At 44.1% G+C, this 19,981-nt stretch overlaps 1 protein-coding gene across 9 annotated transcripts in view; it reads right to left on the minus strand.

The window, feature by feature from the left end:
• BCKDK (branched chain keto acid dehydrogenase kinase) overlaps positions 1-19,981 on the minus strand; it is a 247,806-nt gene that overhangs the window by 119,846 nt on the left and 107,979 nt on the right. For all 9 annotated transcript variants that reach the window (XM_069244198.1, XM_069244201.1, XM_069244202.1 and 6 more), the window contains one exon: positions 13,778-13,843. The gene's annotated coding sequence lies outside the window, so the exon portion shown is untranslated. The remainder of the gene's footprint in view (positions 1-13,777; positions 13,844-19,981) is intronic.

The following is a 19,981-nucleotide window of genomic DNA, read 5'->3' on the forward strand; positions in this document are numbered from 1 at the left end:
CTGTAATTTGTGTGTTGGATTGACATTGTTGCAACTTGCTGACTTTGATAAGCCAGTCATCCAGGTATGGGAAGTCATGAATCATTTGTCGTCTGAGATGTGCTGCAACCACTGCTAGGCATTTGTAAATTCCCCAAGAGCAGGTGTGTAAGGTAGGACTTTTAACTGATAATCTTTTGCCAGTACTCGCAAATCTTAAATATCTGCAGTGCGCAGGATGGATGGGAATGTGGAAGTATGCATCTTTGAGGTCTATAACGGTCATAACATCTCCCTGTTGAAGAAGTGGAATGGCATCCTGAAGAGTGACCAAGTGAAAATGTTCTGTAAGAATCTATTGATTTAGGGGCTGACATGTAAAATGGGTCTGAGTGACCTGACCCTTTTTGGAATGAGGAAATATAGTGAATATACTCCTGTTCCTTGATATTTGGGTGGAACTGGTTCTATAGCCCCTTTTGAAAGGAGAGTTTCCATCTCTTGTTTGAGGAGGGTGAGGTGTTTTTAAGATAACCTGTGTGCGAGGAGGGATATTGGGAGGTGTGGTTGTGCGCTGCATGCAATAACCATGTTGGATAATGGAGAGGATTAATTTGACCTATGTTATTTGTGTCCATTGAGTACAGAAGTTGTGAAGATGTCCCCCAACTGGTGTTATATGGTGTTTGGGTATGCTGAGGTAGTCGGTATTTTGTTGTAGAACCTGAGCCTCCGTAAATTGTTGTTTTTGCCACTGCCTCTGAAATTATGACCTCTGAACGCTCCTCTGAAAGAGTCTGTGGTTTAGGAACCTGAGCATGTTTGTTTTGAGAGGTGGAAGGCTGATAAAGCTGTTGATTTGTAACCCCCTCTATAGAGTTGGCAACAAAAGAATCCTCTTTGTGCCTGTGAGTGAGGAGCTTCCATGGCCTTCGCAGTATCCGTGTCCTTTTTTAGTTTTTCCAAGGGGTAATCAACTTGATGACCAAAGAGGTGTTCTTTTTTAAAGGTCATATTGAAAGGTTGCTCGCTGTACTTCTGGCTTAAACTCAAGAGAACCTAAGCCATGCACGTCTTCTGATTAGGACACTTGTATTTATGCCTCATGCACCGGTATCTGCAGCATCCAGTGCACATCTGATGGACTTATTGGCAATGGCTTGCCCCTCTGACACAATTTGTTGGCTAAGTTTGCGATGCTCCTCTGGGAGATATTGGAGGAGATCCTCCATTTCGTCCCCATAAACTCTATAATATAGAGAGAGTAGGGCTTGGAAATTGGCTATCCGCCAATGATTAGCAGCTTGCGCAGCTACTCTTTTGCTGCTGCATCAATCTTTTTACTGTCTTTGTCAGGAGGGGCAGAGTCTCCAGGGGCCTGGCTAGTAGCTCTTTTCCAGGCAGTAGTAACCACTATAGAGTCTGGCGGCACTTGTGATATGATAAATAAAGGGTTGGAAGGAGCTGGTTTGTATTTCTATCTACCCTTGACGTTATTCTTGAATGGACAGGTTCTTCGAAAATGTTGTTTGCATGAAGCTTCATACCTGAGAGCATAGGGAGATATTGGGTGTCCCTCTGTGCGGTGGTAAGTGTGTCAAATAGAAAATCCTGCTCAATAGGATCCTTAAGTGCAGGTACATTATGGTATGCAGCTACCCTAGCAATTACTTGTTGGTAGCTGGTAGTATCTTCTGGAGGAGACAGTCTAGCGGGATACAAGTCTGGATCAGTATCAATAACTGGGTTTGGATCATAGGAATCACAGGGATCCTGATCTGGTGTTATCTCCTCTAAACAGTTTCGTCAAATAATGGTGAACCTTGTGGAGTGTGGTCTACTTAAGTTGGAGAAGTGGGAGAAAGAGGGGGAGGAGAAGCAGGTGGAGGTAGAGGAGGTGGAATAGGACAAACAAGCTCTGTGGAAACATGCCTTTCCCTAGGGAGTTTTTTTTTTTTTCTTCTTTTAACGGGGTGAGGTGTCCAGTGCCTCCTGGAAAGTTAGCTTCCTTTTAAAAGTAACTGTAGAGGAAGCTAAAATTCGTCCTGCGCCTTCTAGAATATATATTTTGCGCTGTCTAGCGTCCATTGCCTCTAATATAGGTTGAACAGGCAAAGGCGTGGTGGAGGAATGGCTTGGGTCCAAATGCTCCGAAGGAACATGTTCCTTTGCTTTCTGCACTACATTTTTGGTCAGATCTTTTTTTGGTGCCAAACTTGTATCCAAAGACTATCTGCTTGTAACAGCCAGTGCCGTGTGTTTGGTGGTAGAAGGTCTGACCAAAGTTGATGAGGTTGGAGTTGAAGATGCAGCCGCAGTCTTCATGGTTTTCGGTGCCGAGCCGATGGGCGGAGCATCTGAAATTTCTTTCCAAGACCAACCATGGCTTAAATGCAGTGGTCATCTCGTGACCTCGGTATGGAGTCTTTTTGGAGATTTTGTGGTAAGAAGTGGGGCCACTGTACTCACGGTTTGTGCCGAAGTCAGTTCTTGGCTCTCAACGTCAGATTGGATGTCTGAATCTGAATCTTGGATGGCAATGGTTTCCTAGTGGGGCACCTCCTGCGCAATTAATCCCCGATCTGCCACTTAGGGAGGAGGGGGGCAGAAAGCCCACTAAACATTGGGATTTTTTAACAAAACAATATTTATATATAGGGGTAGGGGCTACCCACATGGCCATGCCCTCCCCCCAACTAAATTGGGCACAAACACCATCATGTGAAAATCTTCCACTCCTTGGGTTTGTGAGAGTGGGTGACCAACACCAAAACACCTGCCTACTATGCTAATTACCTGTAAAAAAACATAATTGTCTACTGTTTGTAACATAATATGGTAACTATCCATTGTCAGAGGCTCACTGCCGTTAACAATATTTTTCACAATAAATAAACCAGACTTACCTGCTTTTGTCTTAACTTTTCATAATAAACTTAAACACACCTATGACATAAGGCATAACCTTTTCCAGTGCACCAACTGGGCACATAGTGGTTAGCTCGCCCCCGTAAACAACTAAGGCCAAGTGCACTTACTGTAAACTTTCTCACAATACAACCATGAGGCATACAGTCATAAAATTACAGATGTATACAAAATTACAGTTGGCCAAGCAAAATCATAACAAAGATTCTCACAGTGCAAATCTTCTACGCCCACAGTTTGTCAGAGGGGGTGAACAATGCCAAACCCCTTATTTGCTACAATAGTATGTGAGATTCCATGTAATAAAATCCTTCTTTGTGTGCTTTCAAACAAAAACATAACAATCCACCTTTAAATGAATTGATGTTAACATACGCTCTCCACAATAAATATGCTAAGTCTACTGCCTTTACTGTAACAGTTCATAATAAACAGATCAGGCCTATAGCCAACGTAATTTTCTTTTCAGCACTACTAACTCAGTGCTGCTATATTGAGTGTAAGCTTTCCAACAAGCCAAAAGAACAAGTAACTTACCTTTGGTAACACTCTTTCTGACGGATACTCAGACTGTAGATTCTTCACCTTTAGAATAATATACAGGCAACATACTAGAGTCAGGAACTTTTCATAGCAGTGTTATCGCACGCTGCTAGGTGAAGTTCCACAGCTCAATGTTGACTTCGTTCCATCCTGGAAGTGACGGAGTGGAGCGCATGTAAGTTTCAACCCTGCATGTAAAAATCAGCTTCTTGCTGGACCCTTTCTATCCCAACAGATATGGAGCACAAATTAATTGGAGGTACCAGTGTGCAGATCTGGGATATTATTAGATGGTAAAAGGGGGTCAACTCTGCAGAACAGGGACGTAGGAGGGCACATAGGAAAATGTCCTTACATAGAGCATCCATCAGAAAGAGCGTTACCGGAGATAAGTAACTTGTTCTTTTGTCAAGATTCTTCACCTTTAGAACAGATACCCATGCATTACCTCCCAAGGTTGAGGGTCTGTGGAGTGGACTCAGACCAAAACATCTGGCAGGACCATAAAGGCGAAATGCCCTTCTTGTTGCACCTGGTTGACAAGGCTTCATGAACGTGTGCACTAACAGCCATATTGAGGCCTCACAGAAGTCAATCACAGGCACTCCACATGCCATGCATTAGTGGCAGCCTTAGCCCTGGTGAAATGGGCAGTCAGACCTTCCAGATGCTGATTTTTGGCCAATGCATAGCAGATTTTGATGCAGAAGACTATCCACCTCAACAGAGTCCGTTCGTGCATTGCGTGGCCTTTTCTTTCCCCCAGAGAACACAAAAAGCTGGTAGTTCACCCAATGGGCCTTAATTCAACCAATATACAAGTCTAAAGCTCTTTCGAGGTCCAGCCAATGAGTCTCATCCTTGTTGAAGGGTGAGCCTGGGCAAAGAATGCTGGGAAAGGTGATGGATAGCCCAACGTGAACAGGAGGTACAACTTTTAGCAAGAAGGCTGCCTGGGTCCTCAACACCAGATAGTCCAGAAAAAAGGTGGTGTAGGACAGTTGCACTGAGAGAAACTGGAGCTCACTCATGTGAGGAGGTGAAGTGATCGCAATGAGGAATACAGTCTTTATAGTCAGAAGACTAGCTGTGCATTGGCTCAAAGGGAGTACACAAGAGAAATGTCAGGACCAAATTGAGGTCCCACCCTGGCATCATAAACGGTTTGGGAGGGAACATGAATCAAACCCTTAAGAGAACATATCACAACAGGTGATTCGAAAAAGAATAATTGGTCCATCATACACAGAAAGGCTGAATGCGTCACCAAATATCCTTTATAGTGCCCACTGCAAGGCCTTGCTTGGCCAGCGACAAAACAGAAAAAAAAGCCTGCCATTCTGGGTTGAAAAGGGTCGGTCTTGCAGACTCCACACTAGGCCACCATTTTGTGCCAGACGTAAACAGACTTTGTGGAAGGGCGCCAGAAAGCCAGGATGAAATCCATAACTTTGGTGGCAGATCAAACACAGTCAATTGTTGTTGCTCAATCTCCACACACATAAAGGTGCATATTGGCCAGGTTCGGGACCAAACTCTGCCCTCTTGTTGTAGAAGAAGATCCATCCAGAGTGGTAGCCTTATTGGAGGGCAGATGCACATGCTGAGGCGTTCTAACCTCGGCTCATACTAGGATGACTTGTGCCAATGTATTTCTAATCATATTCAGAACTCTGAGCAGAGGTGGCAGAGGCAGGAAGGCATACAGGAGCCCAGTGTTTTTCTCCAGTTGAAATGAATGCCCTAGCGAGACCTTTTACATAAACTCCAACATGCAAGTGTTTGGACACTGTGTGTTCTTGCCAAAGATCTAGAAAAACTGAGAAAAGATTTAGACAGTGTTTTCCCTATGCCACCTTAGGGTGTAGACACCATTAGTGGTCTGCCAGGAACCACCAGCTGAGCTCATCCACCCTGGTGATCATGGATCTCACCGGGGGTTCAGAATCAGGGAGACGCCCGACATTTCAGCAACCTCCAAACATGCAGAGCCTCCAGACACAGAATACCACTCCTCCTGCGTGTTACAGTACCACGTGGCTTTTGAGTTTTCCTTGAGAACCTGCATCAGCCTCCCCCTGATCGATGACAGGAAGTCCTTCAACACCATGCAAATGGCACACACTTCCAACAGACTAATATAGAGCTGGGTTTCTATTTGAGACTAGTGTCTCCAGATTTCTCACTTTCTTAGATGACATCCTCAACCCAACAGTGACATATCTATCATGATAATAAGCTCTGGCTGGGAAAGGGACAGGGGTATGCTGCTGGTCAGACTACGGTCAAGCAGCCACCTCTGCAGACAGTGTGTGGTCTCATCTAAAACTTGGGGATTGCATCTGCCAGGTTTGTTTGGTGCGTAACCCACTGAGATATCAGATGCCAATGCAGAGTCCACACATGCCACTTGGTGCAGTCAACAAGCATGATGCACAAGGCCCAAGAATCCTCAGAGTTACTCATGCAGAGATCCAGGGAAGGGGCTGAAACATCAGTGTCATAACCCAAGTGTCCCTGATTCACTGCAACAAAGAAAAGGTCCTGAAAGGCACTGTGTCCAAGATAGATTCAATAAAAGGAAGCCTCTGCAAAGGAGTCAAGTGCAGCTTCGGTTCACTGATCGAGTCCCTGAACACAACACTGTAAAGAGGTTCACTGTCATCTGGAGGTGGTTTTTGACGGACCGTGGTGAGCCCACCTTCAGCAGCCAGATGTTGCGGTAGAAATAACTGGTGTCCCCAACCTCCAAAAGTGGTTGGCAACCAGTCATTACTGTTGTGAACACCAAAAGGGCACTGGTGAGGCTGCAATGGAGCATGGCAAACTGAAAATGCTCTTCACCAACCTTGATCCACAGGTGGCACTGCGAGATGGGCACATGAAAATAGGCATCTTGCAGGTCCATATCTACCAACCAGTCACTCAGCTCCAGGGCACTGAGAACCTGGGCCAGCGTGAGCATTGTCCTTCCACAGTAAGACATTCAGAGTGCAAAGATCTAAAATAGGATGAAAGCCTCCATCCTTCTTCATCACGAGGAAATACCGAGTAATAAACCACCCCATTTCAAAGTCTGAAACCCTCTTAATGGCTGCTTTGAAAAGTAGAGCTTGCACTTCTTGAAGTAAGATGGATAGGTGCTCCCATGAGAGACATTCTAAAGAGGGAGGAAGATATGGCAGGGGGAAAGAAACTGAACCGCATGGCAATGCTGAACAGTCTAGAAGACCAATGCTTGTGGTTTCCCGAGCATTGCCTGCCGGATCCCAGTCCCCAGACACCAAAGGGCTGGGGTGAATGCAGTGCATGTGAAGGGGGCATGGTGTTGCCAGTGCACCAATCCCCTGAAGTGGCCCCTGAAGGGTTGAAATTGGTGAGGAAACGTTTGTGGCCCAATTCGCTTTAAATGTTCTAAGGCTGAATCAGCTTTCTCACCAAATAGGCAGGAGCCATCGAAAGGCATATCTATAAGGGATACCGGCACCTTTCTTGATAAACCTGTGGATTGCATCCAAGTAGGACGACAGAGCACCATACTTGTCTAAGGTGGCCATCAGACTATCAGTAGTATCTTGGCCAGCAAAAGTCAACTATTTGGCTGCATCCTGATCATTTTGAATGGTTTAAGCCAAGGAGGCCATACCTATTTCCAGAAGTGCCAGGAAGAAACCACAGGCCACGTACCTGAGGGCGTTTGTACATTGCCCTAATTGGAAAACTACACTGACAAGACTTTAAAGCTAGGCTGAATAGTTTTTAAATCCCTACCTGGGAGTGGCAGGGAATGAATTATGATTCATCTTGTTTGTAGAAGCCTGGACTGACAGACTCCACCTAAAGTAGGATGCTGCGTAAGATAATCAGAGTCTGAAGGTGCCAGTTTGTGGTGCCTGGCTATCCATCTAGTCACAGGTGGGTAAGAGCCAAGCTTAGAGCAAGTGCCTTTCAAACTGTCCATTAGGGCTTCACTGACTAGGTGTAATGACTCAGAGGAAGCAGGCCAAGGCTGCAGGACGTCTGTAGGTCCAGGATTTTAGCAATAGGTCAAATTATCACAACAAAGGAAGCACTCTTTAATGTTGACAGCCCAAGCGGGGGAATCAACTCTGTCAGGGGAAGTATTGAGTCCAATGGTCTACCTAAAGTCCATGTAGAAAACTGTTGTCATAATGCATGGGTAATGAATCACTTTCTTCACAAATGTCATCTCTGTGTGTATCACGTTCTGGTCAGAGGAGGTGTTAAAAGGACAATGAAGCTTCTGAGGCAACTCCAATGTAGTGGAGGCACACTGTCAGAATAAGATGTAAGGCAACCGGGTGCACTGAAATTGTGTCAGAACACAACCTCGATTAGGGTTGAGATGTAGCTGAATCAGAGTTGTATATCAGAGTCGGCATCAGATCCCTTTCTGACACCATTCAGTGGTGCCGGCATCACTGAAGGGACGACCAGCACAGGTCCTGGAGCTGGAGTGAAAGTCAGCACCGGATATGGGGAGTTGATAGGGGTTCCGGGAGACTGGTTCCTGGAGAGATTGAATGGCGCCTTGACACCCTTGCAACTTCACCTTTGATAGTGAGTGTTGGGATGGGATCAAGTCCAGCTTCGCCTTCTTATGTTTGCGCTTCAATTTTGACTTCAACTTACTTTATGACTTCGATTGTAAAGAGGACCTGTGGCAGGTCCATAACTGACATCTATTTTCTACAGTCACGGTATAGTTTGAAATCTGAATTTTAGGCAGGGGCATTGTTCCTTTGCACACTGGATTTTGATTGGAAATTTGTCGAATACTGGCAAAAGAGGAACAGGAGTTCCAGGTCTACATCTGAAGGTGTGGAAAGAAAGGAAGTCATGTCGACATGCAGGTGTGGTGCTTATATGCAGCTCCACTCTGTCACTTTCGGAGCAGAACGAAGTCAACATGAAGCTGCATGGTGCAACCAAGTGGCACATTGAAGCACTGCTATGAAGTGTTTCTGGATCTAGTCTGGCACCTGTGGAATATTCTAAAGGTGACTAATCTGATGTGTGCAAAGTATCCATCAGTAAGTGCACTACATTCTTTTCGGTGGAAACACACAACTTCATCTCAATCAAACCTGCACTCGGGACAACCATCGTATGGGTAGAGCCCAAGCCCCTCTCAGCAGTACATTTTATCACATACGGTGAGGTGATAACTCCACTATCAAGCCAGACTTAAAATGGGCCTTTTAAACTGAAGCAGTGCCACAAACATTTAATAAATAAACATTTACTCTTGAAAATCTCATAAGTAAACTTTAAAATAATGTTTTCAATGACTTTTTCCAAAGGAGACAAGTAAATACTCAGTTCTGCAAATGTTAAACTTCAAGTATTCTTCTTTCACTGAAGCACTGATTACGGAGAACCAGCTCTTCCGAGAGTGAACAGCAGACTCAGCCGACACTTGAAGATATACTGATGGAAATACAGCAGGGTGACTTCCCTCTCCCAATGGATCAACATGAAGGTTGAAATATAATGGCTGACACAACAGACCCAAGGGCACTCATATTGCTGGGGCATAGAAGGATACCTAATGGAAAACTCATCAGTATGAATGAAGGAGAGACTATTCCAGAGTAGTGGAGGGTGTTGTGATTGCCCCAATACACATAAAGGGCTCATGTAGCTTCCCAGGAAATTATAGGTCGATTAGCCTGCTAGATAGTGTGCATAAGAGCTTTTGCAGATAGTTACTTGATAAAGTATGTATGTATGTATGTATGTATGTATGTATGTATGTATGTATTGAGTATTTGTAAAGCGCATTCCAACCCGTGGGCATCGAAGCGCTGACTGAGGTGGGGCAGAATCCATGTACCAAAGGACTCCCCAGTTATTGCGGGAAGAGCCACGTTTTAACCAATCTCCTAAATCTTAAATGGTTATGTTCTTGCCTAAAATTCAACGGGAGTGAATTCCAGATTTTGGCGGCCGCGATGGTAAACGCTTTATCTCCCCATTTCGCCTTCTTAGTACGGGAGGTTTGAATTGGATAGGCAGAAGCAGACCGCAACGGCCTATTAGGCCTATAGAATTGTAGCTTGGAGGTCAAAACGTTGGGCCCAATCCCATGGACAGCTTTATGAGTGATGCAGAGTGCCTTGAAAGAAAGCCGCTGGGCTACCGGAAGCCAATGAAGGCTTCTGAGGGAGCTCTTAGCAGAGGCCCCACGAGGTAACTTCAATACCAGCCTATCCGCGGTGTTCTGCATCACCTGTAGCTTGTTGAGGGATGCTTTATCCAGGTTAAGCAGCAGCGCATTTCCATAGTCCAATCTAGAAATGACTAGAGCCAGAGTAGTGGCAATTCTACAGGAGGGTGGAATAAAAGGGAAAACTTTCTTTAATTTCTTCAGCATCCACATACAGGACTTAACTATCAGATTAACCTGCGGTTTAAATGACAGTTGGTCATCAAACAATAACCCTAAGTTTTTCGAGGTGGATCCTGGCTCCGGGAGGGTGCCGCATTCTTTCGGCCACCACATGGAAGACCAGAGATCCCTCTTCATCCCGAAACACAGGATTTCCGTTTTTTCACAATTGAGTTTTAGCCAATTGGCTCTCATTCAATTGTTCACTGCTATCATACAAGCATTAAAGCGGATAGCCACTTCCTCCAAATCATTATCGATAGGGATGATGATCTGAGTGTCATCAGCATACAAGGTGGGAATGAAGCCGAAAGTACGAATTAATTCTGCCAGCGGTGCCACGTACACATTAAACAGCGTAGGGCTGAGTGACGAGCCCTGAGGGACCCCACACAGCAGCAGATAAGCTGGGGATCTAAAATCACCACTACTAACCGTAGCCCACCTGTCGGACAGAAAGGATTCAATCAGCTTGAGAGCTTGATCTCTTACACCAGCCTGGTACAGACGATCTAATAGAATATGGGGGGCGATGGTATCAAATGCTGCAGACAAATCTAGCAAAACCAAAAAGACCCCTTGGCCTTCATCAACCAATCTGCGTATGGTGTCGGAAGATGCAATGAGAGCCGATTCCGTGCTATGCAATTTCCGAAAACCATGTTGCGCACTGTCTAAGCCCTTAGTGGCTGACAGGAAATCAACTAATCCTTTATTGAGATGTTTTTCTAAAATTTTAGCTGCAAAGGGAAGAAGGGCTATAGGGTGTAGATTAGTCAAATCGTCAGGTTTACCAGTTTCCTTCTTTTTTAAAGGAATGATCGTAGTTTCTTTCCATGCCTTGGGGTACACACCTGTTATAAGAACTTCCTGAAAAATAGGGGTCAACATAGGTACCACTAAGTCGGGTACAAGTCGCAGGATAGCAGGAGGACAAGGATCCATAGGGGAGCCAGATTTGCATTCAAGTAAAAGCTTGTGCATGTCCTCTTTAGATGGCAATTTAAACCTAGATAATAAATGTGGCTCATCCAGCGACCCATGGGGTGTCAATCCCTGGCATGGGGGCACAATTGACCGTAAGGATAGGTTAACATATTCATCGTCCGACTCAAAACTAGAGTAGATGTTACGAATTTTACGTTCGAAAAAATTGGCCACTTTGTTGCAAAAGTCTTGGGAATTTTCACCTTTAGAAGTACCTAGGGGGGTGGTGAGGGCATTGATGGTTTTAAATAGTTCCTTAGAGGAATTGGCCGCCTCGCTAATTTTAAGTGTGAAATAATCCGATTTAGCTGTCAAACAAGCTTCTTTGTAAATTTTTAGAGCTGATTTAAGTTTCGCTCTCTCCTCATCCCGAGGGTTAAGTTTCCAGCAGCGCTCTTTCTGCCGGTATTTTCTTTGTAATATTTTAAGCTCTTTAGAGAACCAAGGTTGATTCCGTTTTTTTTGTAACGCGAGGAGCCGCAGCCCTCGCCGGTGCTAGCGAGTCCATTGCCTGAATGATGCCCTGATTAAATCTAGCAAGAGGGGGTAGAGTGGATACCTTAGGGTCATTCCAATTGTGCCTTAATGCGATTGCTAAAGGTTCTGATTTAATATTTTTCCATGGTCTCAACCATTTGTTCTGGGGAGTAGATATCGACGGCTGCTGCCTGACCAAAAATTTAAATGTCAGGAGAGAGTGATCCGTCCATTCTAATGGGGATGTTAGGAGATTAATTATCAATGTAGATGGAGGAAAATCAGATTCTCTCCCACTTTCAGGCAGGATCTCATTCAAAGGTTAGCACCAGGTAACAGGTCTTCTACTTTTTTTGTTAATCAAGTGGAGGACCATTGATATACGCAATAACCAGATATATGTGGGTTTTTCAACCTAAGGGCAGCCTTCGATCTTGCCCTGAGGTCGAAGTTGTGGGAGCACTCTCAAAATACGGTGTGCTTTCAACTTACTGTCTATCATAATTCAATTTTATTCATATAATTTTGCACAAATTTGCTCGGACTCAAATTGTAAATTAACATCAATGATAAACATCAAAAGAGGAGTTCCATTGGGCTGAGTTTTAGCCTCACCTCTCTTTTTGCTTTACATAAATTATTTTTTTTAATACCTTTTGGGTCGGTCGAACGATTCCTTAGCTACTGTGGACCAGAAGGTCCCAGCACTCTTTTTTGTGGATGACATGTTGTTATTACCCAAAGCCACCAATGGGTCTTAAAAATATTTTTTAGGTTCTCAGCATTTTATAAATCCCAGTTTAGAACTAAATACTATAAAGTTGAAATTCACGGTCTTCAGTCCCCACAGATCATTTAAGAGGTTGATGGTTACCAAGGATTATTCACTGGAACAGACCCATGAATTTGACTACTAAAACATCAGGCCTGCTTAATCAAGCACTTGGCAGTCTCAAATTGTTAAACATGACATCCTTCTGAAACAAAAAGCAAATGCTATAGTTAAATTTACTAACAGTCTATCCATTTTCCCCCATACCACCAGCCCTAGAGAAATACAAGTCAAAGGCTGTTAGTGTCGCTCTCTATGGCTCCGAGGTATGAGGGTCATCCACAGTTAGAATTGTTGTACTAACATGAGAGCAAATTAATTAAACCTCTATTGACGTTTCCTAGGAGTACACTTACTCTCTCCTTGCAGCTTGATTCTGTGTTTAAACCTAATTTTCTTTTTACAGAATTAAAACCTCTCCTGTTGGGTGTATATTTTGTCCACTTTCAATTTGAGAGCTTATAGAGAAACAATTCAGGACCCCATAGTCAGACCAGATGCTCACCAGATTAGGCAGGATGCTTTTGTTAAATCCTACTTAAATTCCTTGGGGCTGGCCCAAACAGATTACTTGCCATGGCTCACACATTTCAAAGACCAAAAAGTGGGGGGAAAGCTTGAAGGTAGTGGTTGTTGTCTCCTACTAATGGACCTTTACTGGTTGCTTTTTAAATTTCAATCTAGAGCCTAACTTTGAGGACTTCTTAAATTATGTTACTCAACCCTCATTGAAGTCCTTGTAGATCAAGCTTAGAACTGAGACACTCCCATTGGCCATCCTCATCTCTAAGTTGCAACCTGAAAATAGGAGTTCCACTCTTTATCCAGTTTGTAACCATTCAAAAGAGACTGAAGAGCACTTCATATTCTTCTGCGGGGTATTTCATATGCAGAGAATTAAATTGATTGCACCATTCTGTCGACTGCTGGGGATTACAGAGTGTAGGGTGGCACATGTATAAAGTGGACACTAGTGTTTGCATAGTCCGTTCTGTAATCAATTCCTTACCAATAGCATGTGCATAAGAATGAAATTAATTTCAGCTCATGTGATTCATTAAAGAAATAACTGATTTTTTTTAGTAACATTCCACACTGTGTAATGACTGCATCTAATGATTTTAGCGTTGTTATGAATACTGTTTTAAGTGATTATGAGGTTATTTGTCTGACCTTATTTTTCAATGTTACTATAATATTTATTGCTATGTTTGTACAAATAGGTCATTAAACCTGAGCAAACAAATAAACTAAATGGAGTACATACAGAGAGAGAGAGAGAGAATAAAAACCAAAGAATTTCCCAGCCAAAACCATGCAGTACCTCATCAGAGATCTAGCTGTACAAGAAAACTGATCCCTTACCACCACTGTCAGTAACCATGAGCAACCTATCAACACGTTTAGAGTAGACTGCCTTTAACATAGAATTTAGACTGACAAAACTGCAGCAGCTTATGGTGACTTAGATGAGGAGGAAGTTCATACAAGAGCCGTGCAAGCCCTTGCCTCTCTGGCATGATGGAGAGTGCTCATTGTGCAATAACTGTGATGATGGTTTGGATGACAGCTGTAACGGACAGGAAAATATATTTCGGCAAATACAGTTAGTAACTTACTTCAAAGCGGTGTACAAATTTTGGTATGGCTTTCTGCCTCACGATGCTTTCGATAGTCATATCCATCTGAAAAAGAAAGTGAAAATGGGTCAATTTATACAATAAAAAGGCCAGTGAATACTGACTAGGACAATGCAGTAGTTGAACTAACACAGGCTCACTGTTTGTTGTAATATTAGGTGGTGTCAACGCAAGAAGGGAATAGGGAGGACTGGAGAACCACAAAGCATGCCCGCATAAGCATATAAATAAACAGAACAGGTGTTAGTGGTCAATGCATACGAAAAAAGAGGTGGTCTGTTAAGTGTATGTCACTTAATCTCACAGGAAAGTAACCCTCACCACCCTCGGCTGGCATGCTTTATCACAGAGACTCCCCCTACACCACAACCAAGTGTGGGGTTGGTGTGGGCTGCAACCTTCCATAGAGGAACCCTTAGCTAATGTTTTAGGCCTTTAGTTTGGCTTGCTCATAGAACGAAGACACTTGTTGAAGCCATGTTTAATCTCTTGGCTATGCACACTGGCAGATTGTTTTCAGTGAGTAAGTATTAGCAGATTATGCACAACTGGTAAATTTTGTAGTCAAATCCGCTTTGAGGTGTTTCCACTACGTCTGAGCTCTTGTTGCCAAAGGCAAAAGGTTATTTATACATCAATTTATTTAATCCTTCTTTTATAAGATTTTGGATACTTCTAGAAAAGGTAATCCAGTTTGTGAATGTGCTGCCAAAAATATTAACTTGGTTTCAGATTCGTTTGGCAGGGAGGTGTCAAATGTATTTTAAATAGTTATAATGGCAGCTGGAGTCTCATTACCCTTAAACTGAAAAAAAACTGACATTTTTTTGTATCAGCCATGTTCAATTATAGTGTAAAACCTGTGATCACAAAATTTTGCAAAACACTGTTAAGGTAATAAATATTACCAGCGGCCTTGTTTCTGCAACAAGACATTTTTCATGACTACTTGTCCTGTCTCCCATTTCTTTATGCATTGTGTGTCCAACTGTAAAGTGACAAATTGTTTTAAGTATATGGTGTTTTAACACTTGCTGAATTACAGTTTTGAACTATTTTGGTAGAGTGAAGTACACTGGATAAAGGTAAAACTGCATCTCGTAATTTGTGTGCGTTCAGAGTCTACAAAAACAGCGACTTGCAAGTGTAGGAGGCTGGTCTGGCTTATAGTGGGTACCTTGTGGTACTTACACCCTGTGCCAGGTCCAGTTATCCCTTATTAGTAGAATAGAGGTGTTTCTAGCAGCTTAGGCTGATAGAAGGTAGCTATGGCAAAGCAGCTTAGGCTGAACTAGGAGACATGCAAAGCTCCTACTATACCACTTATATCATATAGCACAATATCATAAGAAAACACAATACTCAGAGTTACTAAAAATAAAAGGTACTTTATTTTAGTGACAATATGCCAAAAGTATCTCGGAGAATACCCTCACTTGGAGGTAAGTAATATACACAAGTTATATGTACATAAACCCAAAACAGGTAAGTAACAGTAAGAAAAGTAGTGCAAACAATGTAGAATCACAAAAGGATGCAATAGGCAAACAGAGGTCTAGGGGCAACCCAAACCATATACTCCAAAAGTGGAATGCGAATCACGAATGGGCCCCAGACCTATGGGAGATGGCAGAGGGTCGCTGGGACTGTGAGAAAACAGTAAGGGTGTCCAAAATATCCCACCCCAAGACCCTAGAAAGTAGGAGTAAAGTTCCCAGAAAAACACAATAGTCGTGATGGGGGATTCTGTAAGAACCACAAGCACCAGCAAAACACTGAAGACGGATTCCTGGGCCTGAGGACCTGAAAAGGAAGGGGTCCAAATCTAAGAGTCGCGATAGTGTCCGGGGAGGGCAGGAGCACTGGAAACCCCGGATGAAGGTGCAAAAGGGCTGCCTCCGGGAGGAAGAAGCTAGTGATTCTGCAACATCGAAAGGGGCTAGGAACTTCTCCTTTGGATGGAAGATGTCCCACGGTGTGCTGGATGTTGCAGAAGTGTTTCCACGCAGAAATACCGCAAACAAAGCCTTGCTAGCTGCAAGGGTTGCAGTAGAGGTTTTTGGGTGCTGCTGGGGACAAGGAAGGACCAGGATATCACCCCTTGGAGGAGGAGACCGGGGGGGGGAGGGGGGGTGCTCAGCAACTCTGAGAGCCCCCGCAGAAGCAGGCAGCACCCGCAGAAGTACCGGAACAGGCACTTGGAAGTTCTGTGAACTCAGAGTCACAAAAGGAGGGTCCCACAATGGCGTAGTCCAACTCAGAGGGTTGAGCACTGCAGGACGGAGTGCTGGAGACCCATGCTAGGCTGTGCACAAAGGAATCCTTAGAAAAGTGCACAGAAGCCGGAGCAGCTGCAAATCATGCAGTACACAGGTTTGCTGTCTGGCGTGGGGAGGCAAGGACTTACCTCCACCAAATTTGGACAGAAAGGCCACTGGACTGTGGGAGACACCTGGACCCAGCTCCTGTGTTCCAGGGACCACGCTCGTCAGGATGAGAGGGTACCCAGAGGACCGGTGATGCAGTCTTTTGGTGCCTGCGTTAGCAGGGGGAAGATTCCGTCGACCCACAGGAGATTTCTTCTTGGCTTCCAGTGCAGGGTGAAGGCAGACAGCCCTCAGACCATGCACCACCAGGAAACAGTCGAGAAAGCCGGCATAATGAGGCGCTACAATGTTGCTGATAGTTGTCTTGCTACTTTGTTGCGGTTTTGCAGGTGTCCTGGAGCAGTCAGCGGTCAGTCTTTGGCAGAAGTCGAAGAGGGAAGTGCAGAGGAACTCTGGTGAGCTCTTGCATTCGTTATCTGAGGAATAGCCCAGAGGAGAGACCCTAAATAGCCAGGAAAGGAGGTTTGGCTACCAAGAAAGGAGGTTTGGCTACCAAGAGAGGTAAGAACCTATCAGAAGGAGTCTCTGACGTCACCTGCTGGCACTGGCCACTCAGACCAGTCCAGTGTGCCCCCAACACCTCTAAATCCAAGATGGCAGAGGTCTGGGACACACTGAAGGAGCTATGGGCACCTCCCCTGGGAGGTACTGGTCAGGGGAGTGGTCACTGTCCTTTCCTTTGTCCAGTTTTGTGCCAGAGCAGGGCTGGGGGGGGGGGGGGGGGGGGGGGGTAATCCTTGAGCCGGTGTAGACTGGTTTATGCTGAGATGGGCACCATCTGTGCCCATCAAAGCATTTCCAGAAGCTGGGAGAGGCTACTCCTCCCCAGCCCTTCACACCTATTTCTAAAGGGAGTGGGTGTAACACCCTCTCTCAGAGGAAATCTTTTGTTCTGCCTTCCTGGGACTGGGCTGCCCAGACCCCAGGAGGGCAGAATCCTGTCTGAGGGGTTGGCAGCAGCAGCAGCTGCAGCTGTAGTGGAAACCCCGGAAAGGCAGTTTGGCAGTACCCGGGTTCTGTGCTAGAGACCCGGGGGATCACTGAATTGTCCCCCCAATACCAGAATGGTATTGGGGTGACAATGCCATGATCTTAGACATGTTACACAGCCATTTTCGGAGTTACCATGGTGACGCTACACATAGGTATTGACCTTTATGTAGTGCACACGTGTAATGGTGTCCCCGCACTCACAAAGTCCGGGGAATTTGCCCTGAACAATGTGGGGGCACCTTGGCTAATGCCAGGGTGCCCACACACTAAGTAACTTGGCACCTAACCTTTACCAAGTGAGGGTTAGACATATAGGTGACTTATAAGTCAGTTATGTGCAGTGAAAAATGGCTGTGAAATAACGTGGACGTTATTTCACTCAGGCTGCAGTGGCAGTCCTGTGTAAGAATTGTCAGAGCTCCCTATGGGTGGCAAAATAAATGCTGCAGCCCATAGGGATCTCCTGGAACCCCAATACCCTGGGTACCTAAGTACCATATACAAGGGAATTATATGGGTGTACCAGTGTGCCAATGAGAATTGGTAAAATTAGTCACTAGCCTGCAGATTTCTTAGAAAGCAGAGAGAGCATAAACACTGAGGTTCTGGTTAGCAGAGCCTCAGTGATACAGTTAGGCACCACACAGGGAACACACATAGGCCACAAACTCATGAGCACTGGGGTCCTGGCTAGCAGGATCCCAGTGACACATATCAAACACACTGACAACATAGGGTTTTCACTATGAGCACTTGGCCCTGGCTAGCAGGATCCCAATGAGACAGTAAAAACACCCTCACATATACTCGCAAACAGGCCAAAATTGGGGGTAACAAGGCTAGAAGAGGCTACCTTCCTACAGCAAGAGTCTCCCTAGACTTCTGATTAGCACCCCTTGAGAAAGGGCTAACTCGCCACATCTATATCCTCTCACTCCAAATCTCTGCCCACCTGAGGATCTTTTGCAGATTCTTAAGAAGTCATTCTCCATGACCCCTACATATATGATTTTCTCTCAAAGCAACTGCTAGACTGCTTTTCAAAGGGTTGAGTTGAATCGCTGTGCAACCAAGAAGCATAAACCTATGCATGCATCCATCCTGTGGAGATGACATCATCACCTCTATAAAATGACGCCGACCAAACTATTACAACATCACTGGCGCTTAAACACAACATTCCGCTGTTACGTGTTACATTACTGAATAGTTCATATCTTTCTTAACTGACACAAAGCAGACAGAATAATTTTTGTATCACACATCAGTCACCTATTGCCAGCTTTCCAAACGTTGCCCTCCTTGGAGATTCTTCAGCAAATACTTATCACCTCATGTCCTTCTCAAGAATCACAAACTCTTTCTACGTGTCTAATGACTTTAATCAAACTTGCTCCACATGCTGTGGCCACTAACAAACATCTGTTTTGAAGTCCCTGTTGTGATGGTTAAACAGAAATGGGCTAATATGTGAAATTTAAAAAAATTATATCAATGTAAGCTGAACTCTCAACCTTATGGCATACCTGCCATTGCCCTTTGCTAATTTGGCTTAAAAATTATGAGGTTGGTGCCATAACTAGATTCTCCCATACAGGACCCTGGACCTCCACATAATCTGTGATCAATGCCATCCTGGTTTACATCAGGTCTTCTGCCTCAATCAATACCAAATCAAACTTCTTATAGTGAGGTAGCTCAGCGTTAGAATCATGCAAAATGTTATACCAACATTAAACTTTGCACAGGGCTTAATAATAAGGCCCCAAATATTGTATGGCTACTTTGCCCGTATAAGGTCTTAAAACAAAATGGCAGCTGCTATTATTTGTATAGCAATTATGAATCGAATGTTAGGCATCCATCACATCATTTCACACATTTTTCTGGTCGGGAATGCCAAAAGTGGTGCAAATTCTGCATTTTAGTTGAACCCTGACGAAGCCTGAGAAATTTTTAAAGGATCCGGTAAGTAAATACCTTACGATGTAAATAAAAAAATATGTTGTACTGCCCTTGTAAACTAAAAAAAAATCTGTTGCAGGTTTATGAAATTGTGAAAAGATTATCTGCTGTCAATGAGTGAAATTGTCTACCAAAAGAAAATGTGAATTTGTAAATATTAAAATATTAATGAAGAATTTATATCCAGTACACAAAATGTTGGAACTGGGATTGACTGGTATCTGCTTTGATATACTAAAGTATGAACTGCCCACAATTAATCCTAATCCGACTCAGGTGGTGACATGTGATCAACCTCTCTATGCCATAGCTAAACAATCACAGTGGTTACTTCCAGAATTGTATGGGGAAGACAAAATGGTAGTCCTGATGGGAGCACTACATAACAAAATGTAATTCCTTGCTGTTTTAGGAGACTCGCTTGAGGGTAGTGGCTGGGCCGATATTTTAGTTGAAGACAGTGTTACCAGTGAGGGTAAAGTTTAACAATGTCTAAAAGGGTCTCATGTAAAACGATATCGCTACATAAACGAAGTTAGTGTTGCATCACTGTATATACTTTTGAAGAAGGCTTATGATGTAGCTACTGATGGTTAAATATCCACGGAAGAATGGATTACACGAAGAGTTGCAGAGTCTGTTTATTGCAAATATTAGTATATTACACTTCAACTCAAATTACTGCTACTCCAATTTCTTGATACCATTCAATCAGCACATTTTGAGAAGTTTATTGTAACCCTGCAAATGGCCTGCCCTTGGATGTTTGCTATGAACCACACCCACCATGCCAGGTTGATGCCAGTGTTCATTAAAATGCTTGTTGAGCTGAAAACAA

Source organism: Pleurodeles waltl, chromosome 7 (assembly GCF_031143425.1).
Source record: "Pleurodeles waltl isolate 20211129_DDA chromosome 7, aPleWal1.hap1.20221129, whole genome shotgun sequence".
In the NCBI taxonomy this organism is placed as follows: domain Eukaryota; kingdom Metazoa; phylum Chordata; class Amphibia; order Caudata; family Salamandridae; genus Pleurodeles; species Pleurodeles waltl.